This window comes from Enhydra lutris, unplaced genomic scaffold (genome assembly GCF_002288905.1).
Source record: "Enhydra lutris kenyoni isolate GAN:26980312 unplaced genomic scaffold, ASM228890v2 scaffoldscaffold29, whole genome shotgun sequence".
Lineage (NCBI taxonomy): Eukaryota > Metazoa > Chordata > Mammalia > Carnivora > Mustelidae > Enhydra > Enhydra lutris.
The window spans coordinates 22,393,765-22,410,682 of record NW_019154113.1 but is presented as its reverse complement, the minus strand read 5'-3'; the positions used below and the strand labels follow the sequence as shown (position 1 = coordinate 22,410,682).

Genomic DNA, 16,918 nt, shown 5'->3' with positions numbered 1-16,918 from the left:
GGCGCAGCAAGAATTTCACAGCGCGGATTCCCATCCCAAAGCCCAAACCCTTAACGGCCATTGGCTCATCTGCCCAGAGCCGGGATGCAGAGGAAACGCTGGGAGAGGATCCATCCGTGAGAACTCACCTCCCAGATGCAGAAGCATGGAGAGGCCAGGCTGACGGGCGTCAGGAGCTGCAGGGCCGTGGGAGTGATGGTCTGAGTGGCCCCAGCACATCCCATACTGTCGTTCCTCCTGCTGCGAGCTGGTCCCCTCAGTGGCATTCCAGGGAGAGGCGTGAGGAAACCCTCAGGCTCCGGAAGCCCCTCCAGGTGAAGGAAGGTGTGAAGCTGCGCGCCCTGTGCCGGGAGTGAGGACAGTGGGTGGCTGGAAGCACACGTTCAGCGGGCCCGGGGGGGGGGCTCTGCTGAATCCCTCCTCAGCCCCCACCCGACATGGCAGAACGCTTTCCTGCACCCTGGCCCTGAGCCACCCCACCCAGGGGTCCCCACACTTTGCTTTTGCCGCTCAGGGTGGGGGAGGGGCAGCGGGGGCCTCCAGGTGCTGGGACCCCAGCAAGAGTGTTCTAGAACTTGCCTCGACACCTGCGTGCCCACTCCCTGCGGCAGCTTCTGGGGCTCCCCGCTCCTGTGTCTGGGGCTCTCTCTTTGCCTCTGTGCGCCGCGGCACCCCTGCAGTGCACCTGGCCTGCCTGGGGGAGGAGGTCTCCACGGCCCCCCACAGGGCACAGGCTGTGTGGGTGTTTCTTCTCCGGAACTATAAACCGTGAATGTCTGTGTCTGAGTCTCGCTTGGGCCTCGTATACAGTAGGCTGTTGTTATGCATCTGACGGATGACTGGACACTGCCGTGTGGGTCCTCACTGCCCTGTGACGGACACTGTGCCTGCCTATCATGGGGTCGCGGGTCTCCCCCTTCTCTTTGCCCGAGCAGGGTGTTCCCTGGACCCCCTCCCTGCCCAAGTCCCAGAGGGCTGCTGGGGGAGATGCAGGCTGCTGGGGGATGGGCCAGCTGGCCGGGGCCTTCGCAGGGGCGCAGCTCTGTCCAGCCGTCACGTGCCCCACACCTGCCCCGTGCCATCAGCACCCTTGGGAACCAGAAGGCACGGGGCCTCCTGCAAGGAGGGGTTGGCTCAGGCTGCAGGGCTAAAGCGGCGGTCATCTGGCCCACGTGTGGGGGTACGGGGTGGGGGTGTGTGGGGTGGCTGACCGCCCGCTCCCTTCCACGGCGGCTTTCTCCTAAGAGGACCCAGAGGCCCTTGCAGACATGGAGGCTGCTGGGGGTGGGTGGCTTCCAGACGCTGAGAACTGGGACTGAGCATGGATCCCAAAGAGGCTGGCCCAGACTGCATCCCTACATCCTGGGAAGAGCTGGATGGGGAGAAGATGGGAGGTGAGAAGCGAGAGGCTGCCCATGTGGACAGCTCTGGCCAAATGGCCGTGGCAGGTGGGCAGAGGAAGCTGCGAGGACGGTGAGGGAGGTGCTGGCGGGGAAGAAGCCCAAGAACAGGAGGGTGGGGCCTGGGAGTGAGGAGGAGGAAGAGGAGGGGGAGAGGAGAGGGAGGAAGCGGCCAACCCCCTGGGTCTCGGGTCCAGCATGACAGCATTACTTTGAGGACTGAGCCGCACCCCAGTGAGGTCACCCGCCCCCAGACTCTGGGGCTGCAGCCTCACTGGGAAACAGGATGCCTGCAGGTTGGCCAGTTTAAGACTGGGGTTGGTCCTAATTCCAGCCGCTCATGTCCTCATGAGAAGCCCCCGTGAAGACAGAGATGCGTGGGGCAGAGAGGAGCAATGAGGGTGGAACCGGAGATGGGACATCCGCCAGGCCCCGTGGGCATCCCAGGGAGCTGGAGGCGGGGACTGCGCCCGCCAGCACCCCGCTCTCTGACCTGCAGCCCGGACCTGAGAGAAGAGAGTGCTGCTGTTCTGAGGCACCCACCAGTGCTGGTTTGTGCTGGCGACCGTGCAGGAGCTACCCCAGATGTCCGGCGGGCAGCCTCCTGGCGATGTCCGCAGCCCCCAGGCCTTCCCGCCAGCCCCCTGTGGCCCAGTGGAAGGGTAGCTCGGGCGTGTGGGCCTGAGCCACGGGGCAAACCAAGAGCCACATACGGGAGGTTCGGGCTCAGGAACCCAGCGCCCGGGTGCACACATGGGTACCGTCGAGGCCGCAGGGCATGGAGGCTCTGAGCCTGGAGCGAGGTCAGGGGCCCCCGGGAGCCTCCATCTCCCTCACCTGTAAGCCGGACCCAGCCGTCCATCTGCTACCACTTTCACTGTCCGAGCGCGGGCCAGCTCACACCCAGCAGACGTTTGCGGCAGGCTGGCTCTGCGTCAGGCCCTGCGCCGGCTGGGGGGAGGGGGGCGAGGACAGGCACACGCACACACACGCACGTGCACACATACACACGCGCACATGCGTACACACGTGGACGCACATACAGACACACGTGTGCAGGCACGCATACGCACGCATGTGCACAATGCACATACGGACCTACACGTATGCACACACATGCACACATACACACGCGCACATGCACATACGGACCCATACACATGCACGCACACACACGCACACACACGCACACACACGCACACACATGTGCTGTTTATGCCCAGCGGTTGTCAGACCGGCTTTGAAAACCACCTCACAGTCTCCCTCTATTCTGTTTGCACAGACTCACCTAAACACAAGGGCGCAGACAGCCCACAAGCTGAGAGGGGGGGGACTGGGAGAGCGGGGGGGGGGGGGGGGGCGGACGGGGATGCTGGGCGCTGCTAACGACAGAGAAAGGCGTCCAGGGGCAGGAAGGCATCGTGAGGGGGACAGCAGCTCATGGTATGACAATAAGAAGTAACAATTCTCCAGCAAGATGCTTGGAAACGTTAAGCTTCTATATTCACAAAATGGAAGAGCCTCAAATTACCTACTGCAAAAGCCGGCAGAGTCACCGGGGCAAACCCGTGACGGCGGTGGCAGGTGCTTGACACGGCTCTCGGGAAGCGGGAGCTCAGCGGATGAAAGGTCAGGGACAGAAAACCTCAACGATGCCATTAACAAGCTCCATCAACGGGGTAAGTTCAAAGCCCCGCGGCTGACAGAGAAAGTACATTCATGTTCAGGGAAGTGACTTCGTAAAGATGGACCGTGAGCGGCCGCGGAACCATCTACGGCAGGAGGAATGCAGTCCTGCCGGGCAGACCACCAGCCTCTGATCACAATCCGGTAACAACAAAACAAAATCCTGCACGCTGCAGAAAAAGCTTATAAATGATGCAAAAAATAAAGCACAATGGAAATTAGGACACATTCAAAACCGAATAGTGAGAGCGCTGACCGCGAACAGGTCCTCCGTGTGTGCAGGGAGTCAGACCTGCTCCAGACGCTTCCTACCTCCCCATCCCGTTTCCCAGGGGAGGAAAACAAGGCACGGCATGGCTGACAAAACCGCACGGTTCCAGGGCGACGGAAGGGCAGAGGCGGGAACCAGAGCCAGCCTGGAGGTCGAGTTTAGAGCTACGTGTCCAAACCCACAGGAGCAGCTGACGTGCTCTCAGCTTCAACTCTTGGAAGGAAGTGGCTCGTGGCCGGTCCTTCACGTGGGACGGGTGAGCAGGTGGCAGGTGCCCCGTCAGGCACCTCATTCCGACTCAGGGGCCTCACCCCACCCTCCCCTGCAGCTTCTGAGTCGGACCTTGGTCTGGACGTCCTGCCGCACACTAGGCCCTGCCTGGCCTTTTCCACCTCTCCTCTCTCGCTCCCTCAGGGCCTCCTGACCCCCTTCCCAGCCCCAGCCTTCCCTGCTGAAACCCCAGTCCACATCAAGGCCCAACTCAAAGGGCCCTTTCTGGAGCCCTCCCACCCACGTGGGGTGCCCGGGGGCCATGAACTGCAGAGCTGACCTTGCCGTCCCTCTGGGTCCCTGTGCCTGGCCCTGAAGGGCTCTGCATTCAGCTGGAAGTGAAACTTCCCTACAGCCTTGAGTTTTATCTTCAAAATTCATCCAGTTTGCAGTTGGCTCCATGTTGATTTTATAAAAATCCTCACGTGGCAGACTTAGAAAATGCTCCGAGCAGCCTCCGTGCAGCGCGGCGGCGAAGCGGGCACTCGCGCAGGCTCCCCGGCCAGCCTCCTCTGGACCCGGACCTCGCACTGACCCGTTCCTGCCATTCCCTCTGCCTGGGGGGCCGACCCCGCGAGATGGGGTCTGCCTGTGCGCCCACAGCCCTTGCCTGTTCTGGGCCGTGGCGCTCGTCGTCCTGGCTCTCCGGCCCCTGGACTCTCAGCCTCCTGGTCTGAACTCCCTTTCCCTTGCTGCCCCCCACCTGTCAGCGCATCGTCAGGGACCACGGGCAGCGGGCTGGGCCTGACTGACAAATGGCACACACGTCCCCACTTTATGCACTGATAAGTCATGCACTCCAGCCACCCCTTGTTTCGGCTTCCCCCACTTCCTGGGGGTGTGCAGGGCACCTGCCACAGGGTGCCCATAGTTTGGTCCCTTCTGGCCTGACCCCCTCCTTGGGCCGAGCAGGAGCCTCCTCCCGCAGCAGCGGGGACAGGCCTCCCTGATCTGCTTGTCATGCCTGGAGGGGTGTGGAGACTCTGTCTGAACAGCACATGAGCACGGCCCAGGCCCTGACTTTTCCACCAGATGCTTCTCGGCTCTCAAGTCACTGGTTAAAATGCCAAGTAAACAGGGATCTGTGAAGCCACTTTCAGCGGCCTGGGAGTGGATGGGCTCCGTTGCTGCGTTGTGCCGAGAATGAATAACCCCCAGCCGCCACGCTGGGCAGATGTGGGGCAGGGGGTGCTGCCCCTGCGGGGGTCCAGCTGCCTCCGTGGGTAATTCCAGCGGTTGCTCCAAGACACCCCAGGGAGACGGCCAGCTGGAAACCAAGACAGGGCAGTGGTTCGGTCAGCAAGACCCAGGTTCATAACTCAAGGAACGGGGGAGAGGCAGCCTCCCAGGTTCTAGCCAAGCCGCTGCCTTAGAGATGGGGAGACTGGTCCCATAGGACCTTTCCCAGGACGGAAACCCACGGCACGGCCTCTCTCCCTCAGTCTGACGAGGTCCCAGGAGGAAGGCAAGCCGGCCCATTCGGTTTGCCGGGGGCTGCTTTTCTGGCACCTGGGACCCGCCGTGCTACACGTGTGCCAACCCAGGTGGAGGTCACCCTGCCACCCCCGGGTCACGGTTTCTCTCTCTTCCCTGTCTCTAAGGTCTCCCAGGCAAGTTCTAGGGGGGCAATGAAACAGGCAGACATAGCTGAGGCCCAGACTGTCCCCTCCGGCGGGCGGGGGATGGGGGGGCCGGAGCTGCTCAGGGCTCTGACATTGCCCAGGCCCTGCCCTGTGGGGCGCACGAGCCCCGGATCTCTGGCGCGGCTGGTCTCCCACTGACTCGCTCTCTTGTACGAAAGACAATTTAAAAGCGCTCTCGGAACGGCTGAACCTCAGTCTCCATCAACATTTCTTCTGATAAATGCCGGGATCCACAAAGTGGGTGTTTGGGGACAGTTTAGCCACGGGGTGGCTTGTCTTTCTGTTACTCTGCAATTTAGGGAGACCCACCAGCTCTGTCCCTGACTCTCTGCGTCACCTCGAGCAAATCTGCACACTTTTTTAAAAAAAGTTATTATTTTAAAAATGTTAAGTGCCGTGGAGTTCCTGTACAGTGTTGTGTTCACTTCATGAGGGCGATACAGTGACACGACACGTCCAAGTGTGACTCCGCGCTCACCAGGCCCGCACCTCGCTGAGCCTTGAGCTCCCTGAATGCAACGGGGAGACGGAGACGCTCACCTCTACCACACTGAGCTGCTCTGTGAAGTAAGGGAGAGACACCCGCCCTGCACACAGAAGGCCCTCAGCTGGAGGTCCCCGCTCTTATCTCTGATGCCTGATGGCTCAGAGGCCAGGCGACGCTTTCCTCCAGGGTTTGGGGAAGTCAGCCAGGGTTTAGTGCAGACACAGGGACTCCCCAGGGAAGGAAACTTGAGATTTCTGCTTCCTGGGCCCCAGCAGCCCACAGCTCAGCTCTGCTGTTAAATATTTGTGTTTCTTTTCCAAGATTGCTTTGGCTCCTTGGGGAGAAGAGGGAACCCCAGTGCATTGGTACTGGGAATGCAAAGTGACGCAGCCACTGGAGGAAGTTTCCTTGAAAAGTGAAAACTAGAGCTACCCTACAATCGGGCAAATCCCCAGGCCCAGGGGCCGGGTTTGTTCAGCGGGCTTGGTGTTGGCATTAAAAACACTTGGCGCTCCCGGGAGCCTGGGGGCTCGGTGGGTTGAGAGCTGGACTCTTGATTTCCGTTCAGGTCCACATCCCGGTCCTGGGGTCTGGCTGGGTGAGCAGAGCGGAGTCCGAGGGCCTCCACCTCCCACTGCCCCTCCCCCTTGCACATGCGCACGGGCGCTCCCTTGCTAAAATAAATCTTTTTTTTAAAAGAACAACTTAGTTGCCAACATTTAAAAATCAGGAGTTTTTAGTTAAAACCAGATTTCTGATTCCTTTCTAAACACCGTCGGAAGAGCCGCTGGGGCTGGCCGGCAGGTCCTTGGATCTGGCCTCCCCGCGTCCGTGCCCCGCCTCGTGCGTCCGCCGCGCAGACCCGGTTCGACTCCCCCGAAAACGCGGCCCGGGCTCGGGGAGGGGCTTGGTCCCGGCGAGGGACTCGCGAGCCGGGGCGCGCCCTACGGAGGGGAGGTGCCGGCCGAGCGCCGTCGTCCATCAGTGCCCGTGAGCGGCGCCTCGGCCACTCTGCGCCCCAGGCCCCTGCAGGCACAACGTCGTCCTTCCCGACGCCCGCGCGGCCTCGGGGGTTCGCGCACCCACACAGCTCGCTGGCCAGCGCCGGGTCGTGGGCACGGAGGAGGGGCGCGAGAGCAAGGGCCGAGGGCGGCGTCCCGGGGTCGCGACGGCGCGGAGCCAGCACCGGTGCGCGGAGGCCCAACCCCGCCGCTGTGAGCCGGCGGCCGCAGCCAGGCCCGCATCCCGGCAGAATGACCGAGCTTCCGGCCCCGGGGACACCTGGCGGCCGGACACCCCGCGGCCGTCCCGCCGACCGCTCCCCAGCCCTGCGGCCCGCGCGTTGCAGAGCCGGCGGGCGCGCGCGGCTCCGGGGCTGGGCGACGGCCTGGGGATGGCGCGGAAGAGAACAAAGAGGCTGTGCCGGGCTCACAATGGCACCATTGTGAGTCCTCGGGGCTCCCAGTTCCCCTTCTGTCCTCAACCTGCGCCGGCGCCCGGAGGGCCCGGGGGGGTGGGGGGGAGGACGTGGGAGCCCTCCCGGAGCTCTGCCAGCTCTCCCCAGAAGGTCAGAGGGGAGGCACCGCCATCAGGACCCTGACGTGGGGGAGGGGGTTCTCCCCCCTGGTGGAGATGAAGAATCCGGCGCCCGGGGTGGGAGAGACACTTCCTGACGTCACAGACCAAACTGGGGGGTGGTTTGGGAAGCGGGAGGCCCCTGGCTCCAGGCCCTAGCTCCCCCGGGCTTTAGAGACTCAGACTTTAGACATTTGACCTTTTGTCAGAATGAGGTTGTGTGTTGTCACTAACCGCACTGACGAGATATAAAAAAGTAAACATTTATCTTGCAACTTAAATATTTAGAATATATCTAAACTCCTATCCTGTTTTGGCTCCCCCCCTTCTTTTTAAAACAATAGCTTATTGAGATATAATTTACATACTATAAAATTCATGGTTTTTTTTCCTTAGAGGGACAGAGAGAGGGGAGGGTCAAAGGGAAAGAGGGAGAGAGAACCCCCAGCGGCCCCGGACCCAGCGCAGAGCAGACCCCGGGCTCCATCTCGCCACCCTGAGACCCTGATCTGGGCTGAAATGGAGTCAGATGCCCCACGGGCTGAGCCACCCTGGAGCTGCTCTAAGATCAGCTTTTAAACCGCACCGTCAGAGACTTTTCCATGTATGGATGGAGAATTATGACCAGGCATTAACCTGCCTCCGCTGCGTCTCATCTCGGATCTGCCTCTTCTGGACAGTTCTCATGAATGGAATCCTACAATACCGGGTCTTTTCGGTTCGCTTCTATCCCTGAGCATAATGTCCTTAGGAACATCTCCGCTGCCGCTGAGCCGTCCTGCACTTCTGGCCGTAGGCTGTGTCGGGATCCGGGTAGATCGTGAGATTACTGGCTCAGCGGATGGCAGACGTGTGGCGGTTTCCACGTTGTGGCTGCCGGGGACGGCGCTGCTGCGAGCGCTGGGTCCGGGTCTTGTGGGGCCATGTTTCCATTTCTCATGGGTCCGTGCTAGGTGGTGGCCCTGCCGGGCTGGAGGGTAGCTCTGGGCGCGAGCTTCGGAGGACCCGCCTGCCCTTTTCGAGGCCGGGCCGTGTTCCATGCCTGCCGAGAGCACAGGAGGGTTGTGGTTCCTCTTCTTTCTCACCTGTGCTCTTGTCACCTGTGGGCTTCCTGACAGCCTTGGGTGAACTTGACAGCGGGGTGTGGCCTCTGCTGAACCGCCAGGCCGCCTCACCCCATCCCCACGATGCCCAGCGCTGGCCGGGGCTACTCCTTCCCTACATCAAGCCTGTGTCCTGCATATGAACGCGATCCCCGGCGGAGCGCACATGGCAGGATTCTCCTCACTTAAACCAGGCCCTCGTCCTGCCAGATCCACAGGCTAGCGAGGACGTCCAGTACTCTGCGCGCCACACAGGAGCCACGCACACCGGCTTCTCCGGGGTCCAGTACTCTGCGCGCCACACAGGAGCCACGCACACCGGCTTCTCCGGGGTCCAGTACTCTGCGCGCCACACAGGAGCCACGCATACCGGCTTCTCCGGGGTCCAGGAGGCGGTTTGCGAACAGCAAGGCTATATGGGTTCCCAGTGGGCATCCAGACCCAGCTGGTCTCAGACGTTACTTCCTGCACACTTGGCCGAGAAACAGCGCTGAGGCAGAAGGGAGTGTACTTGACCGTGTGTGTGCAAAGAAGAGCGTGCTCACCATCTGGGAACAGCAAGGCCTTCCTGGGGAGGGGGCCTCCTGACGGGGCTCTTCCGGGATGGAGCTGGGAAAGGAGAGTGAGGAGCGAGACACTGGGCCCGGGAGAAGGACACTGGCCTCCTGGAGGCCTGCGGATGCAAGGTTCTTCTCTTCCCAGCTCAGTGTGGCTGGAGCAGCAGGGATGGGACTGGGTGGGGGGAGTCGGGAATCAAGGCCCAGAGGTGAAGCAAGACTCCTCAACGCCAGGCAGGTCTGATGACGGGTCCGACCTCGGACTTCATCCCGGCAGTGGACAAGCCTGGAGAGTTTTAGGGGAAATATCCGAGAGATGGCGCTGGCTTCAGAGGTCTCCCCAGATCATTGAGGAGTCTGGTACCCAGAGGGCAGAGGGAAGGGGACCGGACTGGTTCTCAGCTCAGCCATCTCCATGGTGACTCTGGAAGATGCTACAGGTCCTTGGAATGAAAAATCCCTACGAGACATTTCAAGTGTCTTTGTGTCTCAGGCCCCTGGCTTTGCCCCCGGGGCCTCGGAACAGAGAAAGTGAATGGAGAGCAGGAGCGGCAGGAGACGTGCGGGTCAGGTGGTGTGAGGCAGAGGGGCCCTGCCACGCTGCCAGCCTGTGCAACCTTAGCCCCGCATCCTCCATCCATCCACCCTCCCTTGCAGGCCTCCCAGGACCAGCACCTAATGGCAGTCAGGTCATGTGTCTTGGGAAGAGGAGCTTTCCTCCTCCTTGTCCTCGGGGAGATTCTACGGAGACCAGGGCTTTCATCCAGGGGCCTGGGCGGGCACTTGGTCATGAGCTCCTTAGGGCCTCCTGAAGCCCGCCCTCACTCCCCCACCCTCATATTTTGCATCTGAAGAAATAGAGGCCCACATTAGGAAAATGGTCTGCACAAAGGCTAAAAATTGCAGAACGGCCTCAAAAAATTAAACTTAGAATTACCCAAGGACACAGAAATTCTATTTTGGGATGTATGCCCAAAGGAGGAAGGCAGGGGTTCAAACAGATATTTGCACACCACCATTCAGGGAGAAGGTGAAGTAAGGCAGATGTCCTTTGACAGACGAAGAGATAAACACGAGGAGGCACGTACACGCACCAGAATACGGCTCAGCCTTGAACGGTAAGGCCTTTCCGACACCTGCTAGAACGTGGATGAACCTTGAAGATAATAGGCTTGGTGAAACACGCCATCACAAAAAGACAAGGACTGGATAATTCTACCAGTGTGAGGCTCCGGGAGGGGTCAAATCATGGGTCCCAGGGGCCGCGGGAGGTGCACGGGGAACTAGAGTCTAATGGGGCCAGAGCATCAGTTTGGGACAACGAAGGAGTTTGGGAGACGGATGATGGTTACACGACAACATGAAGGCACTTAATACCCCAGAGCCACAGGGTTCAAAATGGTTGAAAAAGGGAATCTTACATCATGAGTTATTCCACCACCATTTTGAAAAAGAGAAACACACACGCGCACGTGCACACACACGCGCGCGCGCGCACACACACACACTTCTAAAGGAGCAAGGATCCAAATATCTTTGGTCCTCAGCCATTCTTTCTGAGTGACAGGCTCTGTGGAGCTGTATCATTTTGGTCCTGGTACCCCAGGAATTACTTTGGTTTAAATGGCTTAAAATCGGAGGTACCATGAGCCCCACGATGATCAGCTTTCCTCCTTCGCCTGGACAGCTAGAAAGGTGTGGACCCGATTGGCAATCCTCCTACACAGGAGAGGAACTCGGGACTTCTGGGTTCTCATCTCTGTCAGCCTAATTTAAGGCAACCTATGAACATGGGAAATGGGTCCTGGTCTCATTCTCCAGTCCTACCTTTGTTTTACTTTCTTTTTTCTTTCTCATCTATTTTTTTAAATTTATTTTTTATTTTTTAAATTTTTTAAAGATTTTATTTACTTGTCAGAGAGCGCACAAGCAGAGGAACAGCAGGCAGAGGGAGATGTAGGCTCCCCGCTGAACAAGGAGCCCAACGCGGGACCCAATACCAGGACGCTAGGATTAAGACACGAGCAGACGGCAGACGCCCAGTTGACCGAGCGACCCAGGCATCCCTCATCTATTTTTTTTAAATAACCTTTTTAAAAAAACAGTTTTGGAAGGATTTATATGCATTTTAGGAAGCTAGAGAATAAAGGCAAACAAAAATTCGAAAAGTAAAACTTGGGATTCCTGGCCCCAAGTGTCACCATTAATAACTTACTACGTGGCCTTCTTTTTCCTAAGAGGAGAGATTACATTTTGCTTGCAGTCCCCTTCTTCCAATCAGCCCCCTCCGTTTTTCTCCTATAGGGAATTTTCAGCTCACCTGATAGTCCAACTATATTCATTTTCCCCCCGTTGATCCCCAAATCTGTTGGACAGCTGGCTTACGCAGAACAGTGTCCAATCCAGGATCGCCCATCCCATCTGCCTGGGCCTCTTCATCGAGCAGAAGTCCTTTCTGGAAACACAGTTCTCATTGAAGACACTGGGCCAGTTGTCCTGCAGATTCCCCACCCCCACCCCCAGGGACGCCTGGGTGGCTCAGTTGGTTAAGGACCCACCTTCTGCTCAGGTCATGATCCCGCTGTCCTGGGAACGATTCCCCTATTGGGAGAGCCCGCTTCCCCCTCTGCCTGCCGCTCACTCTGCTTGTGCTCTCTCTCTCTCATTCTGACAAGTAAATTTTAAAGAAATCTTTAAATAAAACCTTAAAAAAACACAAAAGCATTTCCACCTTCCGATTTTGTGTTACTGCTTTCGAGTGATGTCATCTGGCTGGTTGCTCAGGCCTCTCCACTTCCTGTGAGCGGGAGTTACTCAGGGCTGGTAGATACACACAGAACACTTTTGGGTAGAATAAATAAAGGCCACTGGTCCGGCGACCTTCACACCACATCACTGCTAAAAACACACTCCCCTGTTGAGGATTAATTAGTGAAGCCACTAGCGAAACTCAGATGACTTTTCCAGGGTGGGGACCATCCGTCTGTGCGTTCTCCCATCCCACCGCCCCTCCTGCGTGTGAGGCACATGGGTCCGGTCACTCCGATCCGTGTGGGTGTCCAGTTCCCTACCAACTATTAACCGAATGGTTTAATTACAGTTTGATAACCCTTGTTTCTAAGGGTTTGCGAAATTTTGCTTTTTCTGATCCTACACATTTGTGGGATTTTTCCTTCCCATGAAGCAGAGGACTCCTTCATGGAGGGGAACTAGGTGGTGATAATTACAGTTCCTGCTAGAAAAGCAAAACAAGTCTTTACTTTTTCAGTTTCAGGGGGAGAGCCTTGAAGTAGTGTTCCTTCCCACACTGAGTCTAGGAGATAAAGGTCCTCACCCCTTTAGATCTGTGGGAGAGGCAACACTATAGGGTATTTTCAGTTAATTTCTGAGATTGCTTCGTTTTTCCATTACCGCCTACTGTGTGAAGAATATGCCGTGCTTTGGTTGCAAAATCCCCTAAAACCTCAGAAAAATTCCAGAAAACTCAAGCGCACACGGGCCCGCGGAGGCCAGCGAGCTCTACTATGGTGCCTTGAGCTCTGAGGTATTCTGCAGGGTCCGCGTCCACGCAGGTATCCGGCACCCCCCCTGCCCCTTGCATCTGGCCGAACACCTGCCCGGAGGGGGCGGGCTCTAGGATGGACTGGAGCAGGTGTCGGACCCTTCCTACGCCCCAGTTCAAGGGGGGCGAGCGCCCGCCCCGGGGTCTCCGATGGACGCCAGCAGGTGCCCCGCGCCCCCGGCCCCGCGTCCGCTCGCGTCTCCGGCCGCCGTGGCCGCCCGCGCCCCCCACACCCCGCCCGCGCGCCCGCCTTCCCCGGCCGCCGTGGGCCGCGCGCGCAGCCTGTGGGGCCGCAGGCGCGCGCAGACTCAGAAACGGGCTGCGGTGCCGAGAGAACAACTTCGTTCCCGAAACCGGAGAAATGAAACCAACGAGAAGCCCAAGTCCCGCGGCAGGTCGGAGGAGTCGGGTTCCGCTGAAAGGCTCCGGGAAGCAGCCGGTCTCCGCCTGCCCGGCTAGCTCAGTCGGTAGAGCATGGGACTCTTAATCCCAGGGTCGTGGGTTCGAGCCCCACGTTGGGCGGTGCGTCTTTTTTCCTTTCCGGCTCGCCGCGGGCGGGTCCAGCCGCGGGGCGCCGGCGTATCGGCCTTCGCGAGGCTCGCGGCGACCGGCGGCCGCTCTGAGAACCGACGACCGGGCAGGGGTGCGGTCCCGGGCCAGGGGCGCCGTGGGCAGGGGGCCGCCGGCGGCCGCGCGCCCTGGGCCGGGGCCGGGCACGACGTCTGGGCTCGAGGGCTCTACAGGAATGAGGCCCAGGGGTTTCCCCAGATGCCGAACTGTGTGTTTTTGACTCACACGTAACCGTGGTCATTCGGCTGATGTCCGGGCGCTCGGCGGCGCCGACGAGCCCGCAGCTCAGGGGCGCCCGGGGCGTCCGGTGCGCGCGGTCTCCTGCCCTCAGACGCACTGGCCTTCTGCCCGGGAAGGGCTTGCGGTGCCCGGGGCTGCTGGGAGCCCCCGGGACCGCTTCAGGCAACGGGCCGGCCGGACTACTCCAACCTTTTCCCCCCGAAGTCAGCGGCCCAAACGGAGCGTTTCCCGCCGGCCCTCCGGGGGTCTCCGGAGACCTTCTGCTGCCGAGGTTTCCCAAAACCCGGTGTCGTAGCGCCAAAGCTTGGCGTTTCTGCTGGCAGCCGCGACAGGGCCCCTCGTCCTGGACACTCCCCGCCCTCCCTCGCGGCCCCCAGCACCCCCGCAGCCCCGGGAGGCTGCTGGCGCCGGGGCAGGGCGCGGCGTCGGGCTCCGGAAGACACGCGGAAAATCTCCGCTTCGGAAATGAAGACCCCTAAATGCCTCGGTTGTGACACTAGTTAAACAATCTCTATTGAGGGGGTGCGGGGGATGCAGGATTTGTCAAAGGCAAAAACCCCATCGGAGAAGAGGCAAACTGGTAGATGGACAGGAAGTCAATGAAGGTATCACCCATGTATTGATTTACTGATTTTTAATTCCAGTGCAATGAACGTACAGTGTCACATGAGTTCCAGGCGTCCAGTCAGCTCTGCTGGACACCACCCAGTGCTCACCGCCCTAAGCACACTCTCTCTCCCAGAAGCGTTCGTCCTGCATCCATTGGAAATCGAACACGGGCTACGTAGGGGTCGAATTGAGCTCCCACAGGATGCATCTGTTGAGGCCCTAACCCCCAGTCTCCCAGAAGGCTGCCTTATTTGGAAATAAAGTTTTTGTTGATGTCATTAGTCAAAATGAGTTCACACTGGAGTCAAAAGGGCTCTTAACCCAGTACGACGGGTGTCTTTATAAAAAGAGGGAATTTGGACACAGGCACACACCCAGAAGTGCACATTTGGACACAAGGCAGAAGGCCACGTGAGGGCGCAGGCAGAGGCCGGAGTGCTCCCCCAAGCTGGGCGGCCAAGCATCACCACTAGAGCTCCAGGGAGAGTCACAGGGCAGGCTCTCCTCCCAGCCTGGGGGCGCAGTCCGGCCCACGCCCTGATCTCCAACTTCTGGCTTCCAGAACCCGCAGACAGCAAACGTCTGATGTTAAGGCACCCACTCGTGGCACCTTGTGGTGGTAGCCCCAGGACACTAATTTAATCAGTGTTCTGGTAGGAGGGGATTTTGATTTAAATTTATTTTTTAATGCTTTATATTCAGTAAGTACCATTCATCTCATTTTATTTCATTTTAAAAGCGTTAGGAAAAGCGAGGGCTTGATTGGAGGCAAACGTTGAGCTCCAGGGAGGGAGTCAGGGTCACAGTTCCGTCAGAAGTAACATTTAAAAAGGAGCTTGGTCTCAAAGAAAAAAAATTTTTTTTTCTTATTGCTGGCTGGTGATTTAATATACCGACTGATGACTGATTACTATTTTTGCTAAAAGAATGTATTCAAAGATATGCCAAATCAAACACACCTGACTGTCCCCTGAAACTCATATTAGCACACTTGACATTCAGTTGTTCTGTAAAGGATTTATTTTATGAAAGCGCGCTAGTTCTCTGTGATTCAGTGTCTCTGACAAGCAGAGGGCAAGAAAAAGGGAGATATCTTACAAATGAAATGCAAAGAAATTTATGAGCTGTGTTTGGATCCTGATTTGAACCAACCACTCATAAAAACACATGTATGACACAATCTGGGGAATCTATTTGCTGACTGGATACTTGAAGATACTAAGAAGTTATTTATTTTTAAGTGTAATAACAGTACTGTATTTAAAAAAGAGCCCTTCACCTGGGATGAGCACCAGGTGTTGTAAGTGATGAATCACTGAATTCTATTCCGGAAACTAATATTACACTGTGTGTCAACTAAGTGGCGTTAAAAATTTGGAGAAAGGGGTGCCTGGGTGTCTCAGTGGGTTAAAGCCTCTGCCTTCGGCTCAGGTCGTGGTCCCGTGGTCCCGTGGTGCCGTGGTCCCGGGGTCCTGGGATCGAGCCCCGCATTGGGCTCTCTGCTCAGCAGGGAGCCTGCTCCCCCCTCTCTCTGCCTGCCTCTCTGCCTGCTTGTGATCTCTGTCTGTCAAATAAATAAATAAAATCTTTAAAAAAATTTGGAGAAAGAGAAAAAAATGAAAAAGAGATGTGTACTGAATTGTTTATGACAGAAATGGGTATGACGTTCGGGATTCGTGTTAGGGATTTTGGCTGAGAGAGGAACGGTCGGTAGGCGGGGGGGCGGGGGGAGGTTATTAACACTTTAATGCGTTAATGATCATAGAGTCTGAGTGATGCATACGTGATCATACCATCCCCTCTACTTTTGTATATGTGCTTAAATCTCCATAAATTTAAATACTATTTGATTATGAAAAACAAAATGGCCTTAACCTCCTCAGCCCAGTGATCAGATCGAGCGTCACGGACAAGACATCCAGACTTCAGGGTCTTCATGGGTCCCCGTTGAGAAGTGCATAGCATCGCTTAAGATAATTCTTGTCCAAAACACTCCACTTAGATCTCATCAAGGCTTTAGACCTAACTTTAAGCTTCTGGAAAGTACAAGGAGAAAAGAAGGGAATTAACACCATGAGTAAACCATCAGACAAATCTAGAATGTCAGACATTCAAAAATCGAGGCTCAGTGGGCACCTGGGGGACTCAGTGGGTTAAGCCTCTGCCTTCGGCTCAGCTCATGGTCTCAAGGTCCTGGGATCAAGCCCCGAGTTGGGCTCTCTGCTCAGCAGGGAGCCTGCTCCTCTCCCCTCGACCCCGACCCCCGCCTCTTTGCCTGCCTGTGATCTCTCTGTCAAATACATAAATAAAATATTAAAAAAAAAAGTTGAGGCTCAGTTCTTCAGAAAGCAGGGGTCATGGTCATGAGCACACACTAATACTAGTAAAGATGAAGTGTGTGCATGGATGGACCGTTTTCTGCCCAGAACCCACTCCCACCCTGCAGCAGTCTGGTGAAGTCATTAGCTCTTTTTTTATTTTATTTTATTTTATTTATTTGACAGAGAGACAGTGAGGGCACACAAGCAGGGGCAGTAGGAGAGGGAGAATCAGCCTTCTGGGATCACGACTGGAGCCAAAGGCAGACGCTCAATGACTGAGCCACCCGTGCCCTGTCATTAGCTCTTTTCAGAATGATTTCAAATGTGCGAAACAAACACACAGGTTGATAAAGGAAAACAGTTCTATTGAAATAGAGTTATCAAAATATCTTAAAATATGGCGATGTACATGCCCCGTTTCTAATGCATTAAATAACAAGATCTAGCAGCAGGTCTAAGAAGTACAGTGATTTCAAGATCATGATGAAATGTAAACGACAGCCTTAAGATACACACGAGAACTGTAATGCGACATGAAAGCACCTCATTTGCAGTATGGCAAAGCCAAGGGGTTGCTGTAGCTCGTTTCCTTCATTTCTGATGAAGGAAAATGCTAGATTTCAC

The 16,918-nt window shown here is 57.1% G+C and overlaps 1 non-coding gene across 1 annotated transcript; it reads left to right on the top strand.

Moving 5' to 3' along the window:
• Positions 1-13,003: 13,003 nt before the first annotated feature.
• TRNAK-CUU lies at positions 13,004-13,076 on the top strand. Its single transcript has one exon. It is a non-coding gene; the product is annotated as a tRNA-Lys (tRNA).
• The last annotated feature ends 3,842 nt before the right edge of the window (positions 13,077-16,918 follow it).